Here is a 16,367-nt window from a genome sequence, read left to right on the forward strand (position 1 = left end):
TGTCCAGAGCTAACAGCAAATTGCTAACATATGGGAGTAATGAGAGAACAGGGAGGAAATAATGCTTTTGTGATAGAATATATATTTTCTTGGTGCTTCCTGAGACAGTACAGCTATATGCTTATTTTTAAATAGGACTATAGAGAAAGAAGCATGCTACCTCAGAAGAAACAAAATGTGGTTTTTTTTTTCCCCAGGCTTTTCCATTCTTCTTTCTTGGTAGCAGATAAATTTGTTAAAGTCTTCCTTAATATTTGAATAGATTTACATAATGCACTGATGAGTGTGTTGTAAACTTCTGAATCAATTAGACTGATATTGATGGTAATCACATTGTCGCTAACACTACTATAGTACTAAACCCTATTAAGCTGGCAAGCTGGAAGGCTAATGCGGATTATAAAGCAGACAAATCAGATTTTGCTTATGATTTGCTTGTGACTTGCATGAAATTTGGATATGCCTCCCAATTCATAGTTATGTCTTTTCGGCATCAGAAGGGAAAGGCTTGCTTCTGTGTTGTTGGGTAACAAATTTCTCAGAAAAAAAATCACAGAATAGAATACCAGGTTGGAAGGGACGTCAAGGATCCAGGTCTAACTTTTCTTGGCAAATGCACAGTCTAGACAAGATGACATAACACCCTGTCCAGTTGAATCTTAAAAATGTTCAATCTTTTCCATGTGACTCCTTGTAAAAAGGGAGTCTTCATCAAAGTGGTCAGCAAACACTACTTGCTAATGTCTTCAGCTTTTTACATCATTGCACGAAAGGGCAGCATACCATGTTCCAGCCTGTTCCTTCTTTTGTGTAGAAGAATTTCAGTTATTTATATCCATGATCTACTCTCCTTACCTATGTCTATCTGAAAGATTTCCCCTGTGGTTTTGTTTAAACAGCACTGATTACTAGCACATGTGACCGATTTGACTTGTCTGCCTCAGGCACATCTTATTACACATCCACAAGCTCGATAGAAGTGCTCACATTCTACATATCCCTTGTGCTACCTTTCGCACCCACAGCTTTTAAGTGCCAACTACTACAGGTGCTAGCATCTCTTAGAAGGGTCACATAATAGGCCACTACCTTATTGCTTATGGAAGGAGGAAAGGAGGTCAGCACTACCTTGAGCCATTTTGGAATACCTTTCTCAATTTTAGTGTTTTAAGGGAAAACTAGCAGAATTTTCCATGGCATGAAAGTGTCCTTTATTCTTCTTCCCCCCGATCTCAGGTATTATCTAATGTCATGGCCGTTGATTAACCTAGTCTAGTCAGTATTCAGGATACTGTTGGTGAATTGGTTAAGCAGCTGTCTGTGGGACCATGATCTTCCCTACATCTTGGATGGCTTGTGGTAGGCTCAGAAGACTAAGACAGTCACATTCATTAATAATTTGTGTCTCATCTTCATTTCTAAGTTGAGTACGATGGTACTAAGGAGCTTGGCCTATCCTAACACCTCATGATCACTGGAAAACCAGATTCTGACATAAGCAAACTCACTGCCACTTTCTTTCTATTGAAGATACCTGAGGCTATCTTCCAAGTCTTCCTTTCCTTCCTTTTCTTGCTATCCTCTAGCTGATCAGTAGAATGTAAGGAAGAAGAGGGAAATGAACAGGAGCAGTGGGACAACAGAACAGACTCTTTTTTTTTTTTTTAATTTAACAAAAGGAATACAGTCCTTACAGTCTGCCTGCCCCCTTCTGGCCCGCACCCCCCCCTCCCCCCACCCAGAGGGACCGTCTTGCAAAAGACAGCAGTCTAAGTTACTGTGATTCTTACATTGGATAAGGAGTAGGGGCAGAAGGAATAGACCATTGTGTTAGACAAGGTACCGACCAAGATAAAACTCCAGTGCCTGGCTTGTGCATCTTGACTGCAAACTTCTGGAGCAGGATAAAGTTTCTGTGGCTTGGGGTCATAGAGGTAAGCCAGAACAATGGAAACAATGACACCTGAGACATTTGCATCTGAAGCAACACTGTTTTTTTTCCCCTTCCCTCTCTTAAGTAATATGAACCTGCAAAGGTATCAGTCCAAAAATTATTTATGACCAGTCCCATTCCCTTAAAGTAGTATAAATTCATCTTTGAAACCTCTGTTTCTTAGGAGGAAGAGATCAACAGATATCTGGAGAGGTCGATGGGCCTGAATCCTCTCTTCTCCCCCAAAACAGGAGGCCTTTTAGTAGGATTTGCCCCTCTCACTCTGTTGAAGATTTTTATTTTGTCCTTGCTGTCTTCAGCTCAAATCTATGCAGCTAGTGAATTTATCAATGGCTACCCAGAACTTGTTATAACTGTTGCATCAATAAATCATCTTAAATTTGCTTTTAAATTTTTTCAGTGAAAGTCCTTTTTAGGGCTTTGAGATGGGCAAAATGCTTCAGTGAAAGTCTTTTTGGTGGGCCTCTGAAGTGGCAGGTTTGCAAAGCTGTATCAGTGAAAGTCCTCTTTCGGACTCTGAGATAGGCAAACATTGCCCTTTTTATGTGACACTGGCACAAGCCTTGAAACTGTGAAACATCTATTTATGGTACACACATTCCTGTAAGCTATTTACTGCAAACATCTTCTGACTACATTATTGAGAAACAGTAGAATTCACTCTGAGTAAAAGACTGTCATTCAGAGATACAGTACTTGTAATCAGTAGTACTTGTAATAATGCTTGCTGAATTACAATTTTTTCTTCACTCCCTCTCTTACAGGAGCCCATATACAGCAGATGGTGAATGAAATGCCCTGCTCAAAATCCTGGGAATGCTGAGCAAAGGCACTTCCTCAAAATATTATTCCTAAAACGGTTTCTAATGGGAGAGAAAGGAGTATCCCCCAGCTATCACCTTGCTGGAACATAGGATACCATTTTCAAGCTTGATTCGTTCAAATTTAAGTGAAGAAGGTCAGGCAATGTGCATGATGGCCTAAACTTCTGCACATACCTGATGACCAGTAGTCACAGTGCCACACCATACAACTGCAGAAGATGCAACTTCCTGAGCCAACTTCAGCCATGGACCAGGAAGCACTCCAGATTCAAAGACATTTATTTGGAATCTGCAGTGCTGTGATGGTCTTTGTTGTGACAGAAGATGCAATGTATTAACTCTAAGATACAGCTTTGTATTGCTTTGTACAATTCCTGTTCCATCCTCCTGAGTGCAGTGCTTCTGGAAGACACCCCCCACCTTTAATGGATAGAGAATTAAATCCTATTCACATCTTATCAGTGTAGACTTCATGGCTTTGGTCACCATATACCTGTAAACACAGACTCTGTATTTTCCCTTTTCTGTTGGCACCATCCCCTGATTAGCTGCTTATGTAAGATGCAGCATTAAAGTTTCATGGTATATACCTGAGCATCTTCAGAGATCCTATCATCTCAGAGAATTCACCTGATGAACTAAGCATAGTAGGAAGACTATAATTTTCTTTTGTTTTCCCTATGTAGAATAAGAAGAATTTGTAGCAAAGCATATTTGAATGTTGGTAAGTATGGTTCAAAAAGTTCAAGTAATGCAGAAGGTTTGAACTGGCTTTTAGTTTAACCAGAATTAATCTCTAAAAGAAATCATTTCAACTAGTGATTAATATGAAAGCCTAGGAGATATATAATTTTGAGAAGCAAAGTACTATAGATTCATATAGGTGAATGATTTTTTTAACCTTCCTTTAGTGTACTTATGACTTCAATTAATTTTAAGAACTCAAACCAAGTACCTTGCACTTGGACTTCCCCTACTTTATAATGGCTCTTGAACTTTTTTTTCTAATGTATGACAGAGTATTGCTTTTACTACGCAGTTACGGTAAATGGAGACGTGCATTTACCATTTTAAGCTTCTAGCAGGTCTTTCTTTTTACACAGCAGCTCACCAATTGAATATTAATATCATGCTTGGTAACTCAGAAACACATGGTGAAATTCCTTTGTCTGCAAATATTTGTTTAATAAGTATTTAATATTCAGGCAAAGAGCTTGGGTTCTATACCTGCAGTTAACCTTAGAGTCTGAATGACTTATTAGCAAGGTGCAATGGCATTTAATACCTTTACATCAGTTTTTGAAGAATGTTGGAAGCTACTGTTATGAGGTTTTCAATTATTTATAAACAGTATTATATTTCAAAATAGTAAAACTGCCTGTAGCACATATAGTTATATGATTCTCCTATTTAAATCTAAAACATATTAAAGAAAAAGAAAACAATTTCAGGGTGTTTTGTTGGGGTTTTTTTGCAGTGGATTTACCAACTGTTTTTCAGTATTTCTGTTTGCAGTTTTGGCAACTGCAGTTTTTACTTTTACCTTTCCTTAAATTGAATGACCCATCTTGTAATTATATTAAATTCAGTGATAGATCCTACCAACAATTAAATAGTTCTTGAAAGCTTGGCCAGACTCATAATTCTTTATTTTAAAATTATTTTCTCTTGCCCATTCCTGTCCTTCCTTTTTCTCTTCTTTCTTAAAATTCCAAATTAAATTAACGTGTCATATTTTCATTGGTTCAAATTAGAACCATCACAGAATTATCTGGAACTTCACATATTAAAAACCTAATATCCTCTCTTTAAATAATTATTTACCATAGTTTTGACTAGATTTGCCTTGCAGTCAATGCCAATGGCCTTACACCTTTAAGAACGCAATGGTTATAGCCCCTGGTCACCATCCCTAATACAGTATCCTCACCTCAGCCTGATCCTTCTGAAATTGCACATCATCTTTCTTTTTCTTCTTCCTCTTCTTGGCACTTCTTACAATATTTTTCTCTCTTACTTCATGCATCTAACATGTAACTGAATCATATACTCATCTTCATTAAAAACACTGAACCAAATAAAAAATAAGAGAAACATCCTAATAGTTCCCTTGCTGATAAATTTTCTGTTGTATAAATCATACTCTGCTCTACATTTCTGGTCCATCAGGGTGAAAAACACTGCAGACGTAGTTAAATATTTTCCACAGTGTGTTGTATGACCTGTTGTATAGTTTTCATTGTATGATGCTTATACGTTGCTTGATGGTAAGGTTTAGGATGGGTGTACCACATCAAATTTGCTGTGCTGAGCTTGTTTCCATTAGAGCTTACTTACCACAAACAATCATTAAATGGCTAGTAAATCAGTCAATGATACTTTTAGGAACAGACAAAAAAGAATAACGGTGAATCTAAGAACTTATGCTACATTTTAACCCTGAACATTCCATGTGCAACTTCCAGTTAATTTAAAATGAGCATGTGGTGTTGGCAAAACTATTGGAGAGGTATGGTAAGAGTTCATTATATTAATAATTTGTCGTATTTAATGAGATTTTTTAAAAAAAGTATTTTTCTCTCCTGTAAACTGACTGTGTGCATTTTGTCAGATTTTTTTTTGCTTTTTAGTGCAAAACATTGCAAGGCAGTAAAAAGAGTTATTGAAAAAAAAATAAAATGTACTGTATTCCTATGTATTGTAATTTTTTGCAAAACATTCAAAATTTATTAAGTTTTTTAAAGGAGGGAGTTAATTTGCAGACATTTGAAAGAGATTGGAAACCATGTCTTTCATTTTTAAACTTTCTGATGAATGGTCTTCCTTGAGTATTCCAACTCTTTTCCAAAATGTGTATTACATTTTTATAAAGTTTTAAGCTTTTCCTGAAACTTCCATTTAGATTAATGACTTAGAGTATAGTGCAAGGTAAAAGGAAAAAGATATAAGACAGAGCTGAATCTAAGCCTACACAACTGTAGTTAAAATTTATAAAAACAGAAATGCATTGAATATGATTTTATCATCCTAAAAACCTCCCTCATGACAAAAAATGATCTGAATTTCAATAATTTCAGTAAAGTTGAGCTGAAATTCAAAAATTGAACTGAAACTCAAGAAAGCTGGTAATGGACCTCTTTCAAGAGTATGTAGAGATAGGACAAGGAAGAATGGCTTTAAGCTGGAAGAGGGAAGACTTAGGTTAGATATTAGGAAGAAATTGTTTATTATGAGGGTGGTGAGACACTGGGCCAGGGAAGTTGTGTATGCCCTCTTTCTGGAAGTGTTCAGGGTCAGGTTGGATGGGGCTTGGAGCAACCTGGTCTAGAAGGAGGTGATCTAGTAGATGATCTTTCAGGTCCCTTACAACCCAAACCATTCTATGATTCTACAAAATTAACATTTTCTTTAACATATTTCAGTTCAAAGTTAAATTCTAAGGGGTAAGTTGTTCTTTCTATCAAGTTACTGTGCAAAGACAACCCTATTTTTCTTTCAGAAATGACCATGACATAAGCAACCTTATAAAAATTAAAAAGGAGCAGATGGAAGGGGTTTGGTACCCTGTAAGTGTACTGGATAATTTCTACTATTGATGTCCAATTCAGTAAAAAGAGATAGTCTAAGAAAACTTTCCAGATCTCCTCCTTTAAGCAACTATAAAGTATTATAGGGAAAACAGTGCTTGTGTGAAAATACACTGGAACAATCTGGTTCTGATGCTCACATTTGTCAAGATTTTTAATGCTGTTGTAGATACAGAAAACTGCAATAGAGAATCATAGAATCATAGGGGTTGCAAGGGACCTCTGAAGATCATCAAGTCTGATCCCCCTGCTGCAGCAGGAACACATAGGGCAGATAACACAGGAATGCATCCAGATGGCTCTTGAAACTATCCAGAGCAGGAGACTCCACAACCTCTCTGGACAGTCTGTTTCAGGGCTCCATCACCCTCACAGTAAAGAAGTTAGTTCTCATGTTGAGGTGGAACTTCCTTTGTTGCAGCTTGGTGTCATTTCCTCTCGTCCTATCACAGAGCACCACTGAAAAGAGACTGGCCCTTTCTTGACATCCATCCTTCAGATATTTGTAGACATTAATAAGGTGCCCTCTCAGTCTTCTCAAGAGCCAGGTCTCTTAGCCTTTCTTCATATGACAGATGCTCCAGTCCCTTAATCATCCTTGTACCCCTCATTTGGACTCTTTCCAGCATATCCCTATCCTTCTTGAACTGGGGAGCGCAGAACTGGACACAATACGCTAGATGTGGTCTTATGAGAACATAGTAGAGGGGGAGAACTGCCCTTGACCTGCTGGCTACACTGTTCTTAATACACCCCAAGATACTATTTATTGGCTGTCTTGGCCACAAGGGCAAATTTCTGTCCAATGGATAACTTGTTGTTGACCAGGACCCCAAGGTCCTTCTCCATGGGGCTGTTTTCTACCAGGTCAACCCCTAATCTATACTGGTGCATGGTGTTTTTTCTCCTCAGGTGCAGGACACTATACTTATTCTTGATGAATGTCATTAGGTTCATTTTTGCCCAGCTCTTCAGTCTGTCTAGATCTCACTGAATGGCAGCACAGCCTTCAGGTGTATCAGCAGCAAACTTGCTGATACACTCCATCCCCTCATCCAAGTCATTGATGAAGATGTTGAATAAGACTGGGCCCAGTATTGACCCCTGGGGAACACCACTACTCACAGGTCTCCAACTGGACTCTGCGCTGTTGATCACAACCCTCTGGGCTCTATTGTTTAGCAAGTTCTTGATCCATCTCACTGTCCACTCTTCTAACTCACACTTCCTGAGCTTATCCAAAAGGATGTTATAGGAGACAGTGTCAAAAGCCTTGCTGAAGTCGAGGGAGACAACATCCGCTATTCTCCCTGCATCTATCCATACTGTCACATAATCATAGAAGGATATCAGATTAGTCAGACATGATTTTCCCTTGGTGAATCCATGCTGGCTACTCCTGATAACCATCTTTCCATGTGCTTAGAGATGACCCCCAGAATGAGCTGCTCCGTCATCTTCCAAGGTATGGAGGTGAGGCTGACTGGTCTGTAGTTACCTGGGTCCTGTTTCTTGCCTTTCTTGAAGACTGGAGTGACATTAGCTATCCTCCAGTCCTCAGACACCTCTCCCATTTCCCAGGAATTTTCAAAGATGATGGAGAACAGTCTAGCGATGACTTCTGCCATATCAAGTACTTGGGTTGTGGAAATGTTATTTCTAATACAAATACAAAAAGCAATACATTTATTTTATTTAACTGAAATTTATGCACCAACCTGAGTAGCTAATACATATGTAGCAATGACATATTTTACTGTAATTTTTCAGTTTAATCCAGGATTAGCAAAATGGCCCAAGTTTAAAGTCAGAGAAATGAAAAATATAGATATATAAATATTTGTTACCCTGCTAACAGTCAACAACTGGAATTCTAAATGTAGTCCAGAAGAGTGAATGACTGTTTATATGTTATCAACCTGTTCCAATACAATGTGCATCTTTGTGTCTCTTTACCATAATACATAAAACGAGATTTGATATAGCTAGCTTCTGAGCTAATTATTCTTATTCCTTGATGTACAATTGTGTGTCATGTTTTAAATTCTTAGGCCATAGCTGGTTCTCAATTTGCTCACAATGTTATTAGTACGTTGAAAGGCAAAAATGAAGACTTGAGGGATACTGCAGCCTCTGCATGAAAGTTTCTCACAAGTATTCTCCTACAGGGAGGTGTTATTAGACCTTCAGCTACTCTTTGACTGTGGCAGTTTCAGCTCAGATTGTTTTTTTGCTTTTTTCCATCTTTCTCTGGCAAAAGGAGTACATAATTTTATTTCATAGATGAATGGTGACACATCTCACCATGCCTTTTTTCACCTGAAATTGCATTTCTGCAATCTCTGTGAGACCACTGAGGAGCCAAAACTGAGTTGGAATGTAGCTGCCCCTTATTAAAAATCTCTGAGAGAGAATGTAACTATGGCACCATGTAACCTACTTTGACACTACAGGCTGTTGGGTAGTGGTTGTTGAGTAGTATGCAGAGTGGTTCCATTTCCTAGAATAGTTTTGTAAGTTCACAATGAGGCTATTCAAGAGTCTGCCTCCATAGAAATTAAAGGACAGAGGCACAGTAAAAATATCAGTTGTTAAAAAAGACAGTGCCTCAAAATGTTACGTTGTAACAGAGGTTGTAACAGAAAATGTCTAGTTTCTGCTCATTAAGCTTATGCACATTTTCACGACACACTGTAAAACACTTTCAGTCTCCAAATTTTCTTATCTGAATCTACCAGCAGAATATAAGCTCCTTTCACTATACTACATCATAAATCAGCAGAAATGTTGATGAATTAATAGTATTAGCCTCTGTAACATGTCCACTTCCATTTTTCTTGGAAAAACTAAAAGTTCTCACAATTCACTGTAAGCTACAAAGCAATTTAAAAAAAGATGTGTTGTCACAGTTTGACTCAGAATTGACAATGCTCTCGATCCCCTCCCCATTCTGCCCAGGTAGAGAATTATGCCAATACTGATAGTCCTAGTATTACTGCTGGTCAGTGATTCCACTGCAATTCATTGCCTTTCCTGAGACGAAGAACATGGGTGTAAAACTATGTCTGTTTCTGAGCTAGGTGTACGTCTTTATAAAGAAAAACTAATTCCTCACACTATAGAAAGATATATGTGGGGGTTTTTTTAATGCCTACATACTCTTTATGAGTTCATACCATCTGAACTATTTCAGTTGAAATAGGAAAAATTATTCTGTCACTAAAAACTGTGCTGAAGTGATCTCACTTTTGCAAGGAAATATTAAAAGGTAGAGTTTGCACAGTACTCAAACATTCTTTTGCTGTTGCCACTGAATAACGATTGGCAAAATGACACATTATTGCTCTACAGTGCATATATACACATCTAATTGATATACAGGTATTAAAACTTGATATTAATTGCTGCTTAAAATAAATTAACTGTGGTTAGATATTATGATTTTATAATATAGATTAATAATATAAATTATAAACATAAATTATAATAGTCAAGCTTAAGTACTGTGCTATTCACAGAGGCTTGCACTATAGACAAAAATATTTGAAAAAAATCATTGATTAGTCCTAGTTTCATAGAACCACAGAGTTGTTTGGGATGAAAGAAACTTTTAAAGTGTATGAGGGACGTGGTTGTAGGTGTTAATTATAGGCCACCAGATCAGGATGGGGATGTTGATAAGGCCTTCTACAGATAGCTGAGAGTCACCTCACAATCACAGGACTTAGTTCTCGTGGAGAACTTCAGTCTCCGTGATACCTGCTGGGAAAACCACACAGCCAGGCAGGTACAGTCCAGGAGGTTCTTTCAGTGCACTGATGATAAATTTTTGACTCAGGAGGTGGAGGAACCAACAAGCAGAGGTGTACTGCTAGACCGAGTATTGACAAACAAAGAGGGAATGGTAGAAGACATTAAGGTTGGGGGCAGCCTTGACTGTAGTGACCACGAGATGATAGAGTTCAGAATCAGGTGCAGCAGGTACTGAGTATCTAGTAGGGTCAAAACGCTGGATTTCAGAAGAGCTAAGTTTGGCCTTTTCAAGGAGCTGCTTGGAGAAATTCAATGGTATAAGGTACTGGAAGAAAAGGGGGCTCAAGTGAGTTGGTTAATATTCAAGCACCACCATCCAAGCTCAAGATCAAAGTGTCCCAAAAAGTAAGAAATCAAGTAAGAGAGCCAGGAGACCTGTATGGTTGAGCAGGGAACTACTGAACAAACTTAAGTGGAAGGAGGAAGTTTATGGATCATGGAAGATAGGGCTGCCCATTTGGGAAGTATGCATGAATATGGTCAGAGGGTGGAGGTATGTAACAACGAAAGCTAAGGCCTCCTTAGAATTAAAACTGTCAAGGAAAGTGAAGTACAACAAGAAAGGCTTCTTCAAGTGCACTGGAGGTAAAAGGAAGACCAGAGGAAATGTGGACCCATTGCTGAATGAAGTGGGTGCCCTGGTGACAGGAGATATGGAGAAGGCAGAGCTACTTAATGCCTTCTTTGCCTCATTCTTTACTGCTTAAGCTGACCCTCAGGATTCCCAAACCTTCCAGAACACAGAACAAGTCAGGAATGGTGAAAACTTTATTTTGATTGAAGAAGACTGGGTTAAAGATCAATTAAGGAAACTGGACATCTACAAATCCATGGGCCCTGATGGGATGCACCCCACCCAAGTGTGCTGAGGATGCTGGCAGAAGTCATCGCTAGACCACTCAATCCCACTATCTTAATTGTACTTTCTGTAGTGGATTCCTTGGAAGAGGCTTACATCAGCAATTAGACCTTTTCAGAGTCCTTCAGGTGGTCTACCTAAGGCTTGAATGTTGTCCTTCCTCACTGGATAGAGATGTAAGTCCCTTTGCTTTATGTTAAAAGTTATTAGGTGTTCTGCTCAGCATAATAAGGTTTTGAAATGCCCAGAGAAGTGGTGGATTTATAAGACCGATACATTTCTGAAAGCTCTATTAAAAAGGCTAATGTATATAAGTAAATGTGAGAGCCACATTCTCCATTCTGTAAAAGTTAATCTTGATAATGTTAAATGTTTGGTCAATATTAATTTATTATATTTTGACAAGGATGCTAAGTGTCCTTAAGTTTAATGTTTGTCCGACACCTTCAGTCATCACCTATCAGCCACATTCTGGCTTCTGAGTTGAGAAGGGATGTTATTCAGCTGAAAGTCTGAAAGTTTGATTTCTTTTGACCTGACAGGAACAAACATGCAAGTCAGAGACACTTTCAACGCAAAGAATTTCCAATTAGAAGAGAGAACAAGCAGTTTTAGCTTTTCTAAATCTAGGCCAACAGACAGAAGATCAATTTTTTATTTTTTTTTTCCCCTTAAGGTATACTAAAATTGGATTTTTTTTCCTGAAGGAACTTGTTTTCAAAAGAGTTATACCATCTGTTGTTTCCAGTACTTCATAGATTTGGGAAATATTTATAAGATTGGTTCCCTGTGAAAAATGTTGAGTATTAAATATGTATATTAAAGGCAGCACACACTATAATAAAGAGCCCGTTTTACTTCCACTTACTTGCAGTAATCTATATTTCTGTATGTAATCTATCTCCATATATTTCTTCTGTTTGCTGTAACTCTAAAACCAGACTGTAAAATGACTCTTGACATTAAGTTGTTGATTATAAAAGAGCAACTGTCTTCCAAATGAAGATAGTAAGCATGAATATTTTAGCAATTGCTGTGAATTAAACCTTGGACTAAAGGAACTTACTTGGTCTGATCTGACAATCAAAAAGACAGAAAATTTTAAAAGGGATCTCACACGGACAAGGCTTTTCCTGGACCACTATCAAAAGTGTGTTATAGGCAACTTAAAATCATTAACAGAACACTTTCAAGTCCCTTAGCTATAGACTGACAAGGCACAGGCTGATCATAAAAGTAGTTGGTGATCTATGCATCAAAACCACATTGTCCTATGTAGCAGATCTGAGCAAAGAGAAAATTACACATTTCATATGATTGTCTACATCTATTGATGATACGATGATATATTCAATAATTCATCCACAAATTTTAGGCTGACATCTATTTATTTATCTATCTATCTATTTATTTATATTAGATCTGCATTAACTTAGCATATAAAAACTACCCACATAAAATAATTCTAAAAATTACATAATAATGGCTAATATATCTTGAAATAATTAAAAACATTAAAATTAATATAATAATGAAAAAAGTGATTATAGGAAAGAAAAAAATATGAAGAAAAAAATAGAAACAAGGTAAGTGTTGAAATAATGGTGTGATGTATGGTGGGTTGACTTTGGTGGCTGCCACCCAACCACTCACCCATCCTCTCTCCTCAACAAGAGAGAAGGAGAAAATAACATTAATAACTTGTGGGTTAAGACAGAGATAGTGAGATTGCTTAGCGCCATGGACAAAACAGACTTGATTTGGGGAAAAATAATTTAATTTCTTGTCAACTAAAAATAGAGTAGTATGGTAAGAAACAGAGACAAAAACTAAAACACCTACCCCCACCTATCCCCTTTTTCCAGTCTCAGTTTCACTTCAATCCCAACTTCTCTACCTCCTTTCCCCACACCAAGTGCTGCAGGAGGATGGGGATTAGTGGGTTAGGGCTCACTCACTCTTCACACATGGGCTCTCCATGAGATGCATCTTCCTTCAGGGCATATGCACCTGCTCCAGCATGGGATCCTCCATGGGCTGCAGGACAATATCTGTGCCATAGAGCACAGACAGGAATTTGGGACCTGGAGCACCTCCTCCTCCCTTACTGAGCGTGGTGCTTGTAGGGTTTTTTCTGACAATTTTTTTTCCTCTCTCTTCACTTGATGCAGTGTTTTGCCTTTTCTTAAATATGTTATCACAGAGGCAACATTCACATCACTGATGGCCTCAACTGTGCCCTACTGTGGGTCTGCTGGAGCTGGCTGGGACCAGCTGTATCTGGCATGGGGCAGCCACTGCCCTATCCTCATGGAGGCTACTCTTGTAGTCCCCATTGTCAAAGGGACACACAACACATCATATTTAAAACAGCACTAGTTGGGTAAATACATGAAATAGCATAATATTAAAGGACAAGACTGTTCCAATAAATATGCTGTGTGCTCCAAATCTGTAAAATCAGCACTATATTTTCATTATTTTAGTAAAAATCAGATGGTCAAAGGAGCAAGCATTGAAATATTCCTTTATAGCCTTCAAAGGGACTTCATATCTTCTACTGGAAATTACCAGGGGTCATTATGTAGACTGCTGTCCAATCTGGGGCCTAAGGCAAATTTGGACTACTAAGATGCAGATCCATGATTTAAGTGTCACAGTTTAATGCTAAGCTGGCAATTAAACAAATGACAGATACTCTCTTTTAACCCCTCTTCCTCCCCTATAAAGAAAGGAGAGAGAATAAGGGAGAGAGACAAGACAGAAACTAAAGTACACAACTTTAACAAATCATGAGTGATGAAAATGAAATGAGTATATACAAAACCACTGTCAGTCCCCCCTCACCCTCCCAATAACACTCATGTCACCACTGAGGCTGCAGGGCAGGCCCTGGAAAGATCCCACGCTTGACTCCAGGAGTCAGTGGTAGATAGGAGTTGGATTCAGGAGCACATGGATTCATCAACACATGGATTGGGATCAAAGGCAGATGAATGGATGAAATCCTTCCAGGACACTGGCCATGGACAAAGAGAGTTTGACCCTCATGATCCCTCAAATTTATACTGAGTATGATGTTGATGGGAAGGAATGATTCACTTGGTCAATTTTGGTCACCTGTCTGGTCCATTCCTCCCCACAGAAGGGTCACAGGTGTGGCCTCTTTACTCTCTTCTGGTCCCAGAGCATAAAATGCTTTTCAGAACCAAGCAGTGGTTGGTTCTACATACCATTCTATTGCTGAAACTATAAACATAGAGTGTTACCAGTTCTAGAAGCAAACACTGAGAAACATGCCATTAATTTCAGCAAGCACAGACACTTAGAAGACACTGAACTAAAAAGTAAAATCACTAGAAAGTATCCTGGCTCAAACCAGGATATTGGGTCATGCTCTGGACAGTAATTAGGAATACTTGAGTATTTTATTAAAATAAAAATGCCAAAGTTGACAATGGGGAAAACTCAAGAAGGATGTGATTTCTTGTACTGGAAAATGGTATTTCAAAGAAAGATCTGAAAAACAAACCACAATTATCCATTAAAACCAAGCTGGAAAAAAATCTGTACAAAATGGCATTCCTATCTTTGAACATCTCTACTTTCATCACCCTTTTGTCGTGTTTTTGCTTTAATTGCCACCACTTCTGTAAACATAAGTCTTGCTCCTCCTTATGCACTGGGTACTCCTGTAGAGCACTGTCACCAGCCGATGCTGCCACAGGGGCTACCGGCTGTCAGGTGCTTCCACGACTTTCCCCCAGTGTGGAGGGGTTTTTCCAATGAAGCCGAGGGTCACACGTGGCGTTCGCCTCTCACAGAGGAACGGCCACTGCGGGACCGTATTTTAGAGCGGTGATTAGAATACCACCCTCACAAATTGTTACTGAGACCAGTGTTTACACTTTACGAATTAACTGGTTTGTTAAAGAACGGTTACACTAAGGGATACAGTTTAGGTAAAATGTAAAAATGGTAAATGGCTACCAGGCATGTATGCAAAAGTACCGTGCCCTTCAGGGAAGTAATGCAAAAGTACTGTGCGCTTAAGGCGTTTTCTCCGAGAGAGGGCTGTGGATCACAGGAGAGGGAGGGAGGAGGGCAAGCCCCGCAACAGTCCTCCTTAAAGAGGTCACGCTGTGTGTGCAAGAATGAGGAGAGTGTAGGGGTTGTATGGAGTTGTTACCCTCCCGTGGGGAGGCGGTTCCCCTCCAGTCACTGGCTTTTGGGGAGGGGGTTCAGCCCCCCGTGCAGTCCCCGGCGGCTTCTTCCCCAGCGGCAGTAGCAGAGGTGGCTGTGGGTACCCCCCGCTCAGCAGGCAGCGGCGGCAGCGGTGGCTCCTCTCCTTGACAGGCATCTACGGCAGAGTCCCGAAGTCCGTGGTTTAGCGGGGGGGCAGCCCCTTCTGGCTCCGCAGCGGCAGTGGCTGTTCCCCCGCAGCGGCAGCAGCTTGGTTTCCCCAACAACCGGCAGCAAAACGGAGGAGGGGGGCTGAGGGGTGGTCTGGCCCCGGCCCCAACGGCTGCGGGAAGAACTTGGTGGACCCGGGGTCACAACCTGGCACGCCCACCGCTAAGGCTCGATCCCTGGGGCAGGCAGGCAGGTCAGCAGGCAGGGTCCCAGTGCTATGCTCCGCAGCAAGGCAAGTCCAGTAAGCAGCACGGGGATGTCCCACGCAATAAGCTCCAAGTAGGCCGCTCCCACGTGCTGAACTTGCCACCTTTTATACCCCAGTGACCCGCCCTGTCCAGTGTCACAGCCGCAAAGCATGGGCATACTAAAGTCCAGAGCCAATTAGCATCCATGAGCCCCAAGTTAGGGCACTAACTATTAGGAGCAATTGTTGCTCATCCTTCCTGCCATCTTTTGTTTTGCTTTCATTTGTCCTTGAGCAGCAGGCCTGGTTTTGGTCCATTAGCTGGTTATAATCAGCAGAAGGCTTTTGCTGACTTAAAAGGCATTTTGTTTAGACTTATGTGGGGAAGAAGAACTGTTTCCTACAAGCACAGATGAACTACTCTCAGTACATAAGTATATGCAGGTCCATAGGTTTTTGCATAGAATTAGAAATGAGGTCTCTGGAAGCATGAACTGAGTTTGATGCTCACACAGGGTACAAAAGAAATCAAAGAAAGCCCAAACAAGGGTAAGGGACTGTCTGCATAAAGAATTGTGTTTGGAAAATTGGAAAAGTAACTGTTATTCATGCAACTGTTTTAATCCATACCATATTCTTATGCTTTGTTCTTATAGGTTGCTCTGTATGAAGTGCAGATTTGAGAGCATCTAAAGAACCTGAAAGTGCAGAAGTCCATGGGACCTGACAA

General features: G+C 39.7%; 1 pseudogene; it reads right to left on the bottom strand.

Annotated features, from left to right (window-relative positions):
- Positions 1-15,397, bottom strand: part of LOC127380819 (uncharacterized) — a 45,685-nt pseudogene extending 30,288 nt beyond the window's left edge.
- Between the last annotated feature and the right edge of the window lie 970 nt (positions 15,398-16,367).

The sequence above is a fragment of the Apus apus genome, chromosome 2 (assembly GCF_020740795.1).
Source record: "Apus apus isolate bApuApu2 chromosome 2, bApuApu2.pri.cur, whole genome shotgun sequence".
NCBI lineage: Eukaryota > Metazoa > Chordata > Aves > Apodiformes > Apodidae > Apus > Apus apus.